Source organism: Fukomys damarensis, unplaced genomic scaffold (assembly GCF_012274545.1).
Source record: "Fukomys damarensis isolate Sample0158 unplaced genomic scaffold, DMR_v1.0_HiC HiC_scaffold_18, whole genome shotgun sequence".
Lineage (NCBI taxonomy): Eukaryota > Metazoa > Chordata > Mammalia > Rodentia > Bathyergidae > Fukomys > Fukomys damarensis.
The window spans coordinates 21,295,385-21,296,027 of NW_022900930.1; positions in this window are offsets into that span (position 1 = coordinate 21,295,385).

Genomic DNA, 643 nt, shown 5'->3' on the forward strand with positions numbered 1-643 from the left:
AAATGAGAACCAAGACCTGTCATGTAAAGGTACAAGATCCCAATGATGAATGTAACTGTACTGTATCCCTAAAATGTACCAATAAACTCAATAAAAAGAAAAACTGTTAAATATAGTTGGTGTGAGAGATTATAGTCCCCACAATCAATGGTGAGCAACTAGATGAGCTTATTTTTTTCAGGCATATTTTTAATTTTTTTCAGCTTTAATTGAATTTATTGGTACATTTTAGGGATACAGTACAGTTACATTCGTTGTTGGGATCTTGTATCAGGCATATTTTTACATGGGCAATGACCCCATGTGATATTTTATGTAAAAATCCACTTCAGAAGAATAACAGTTCTAAATGTAAAAAGTAAAACCACAAAGCTTCTATTAAAAAACATAGATGAATCATTTCATGACTTTGCCAGGAGGAAACTATGGGCGTCTGATCCCAAGGAAGAAAAAGAGACTGTCCACGAGTGGAACACTGGCCTCTGTAGTGAAAGCCCACGGAGGGAACAGGAACCCTTGAATGGATCTGGCCAGTGTTTGATGTCACAGCCCAAGGGTAATGGGAATGCATCACAGAGTGAAGGCCTAGTCCAGGCCCACAGAGTCCAAACAGTGTGAGGATAGAGAAGAAGAGAAGCCCAAG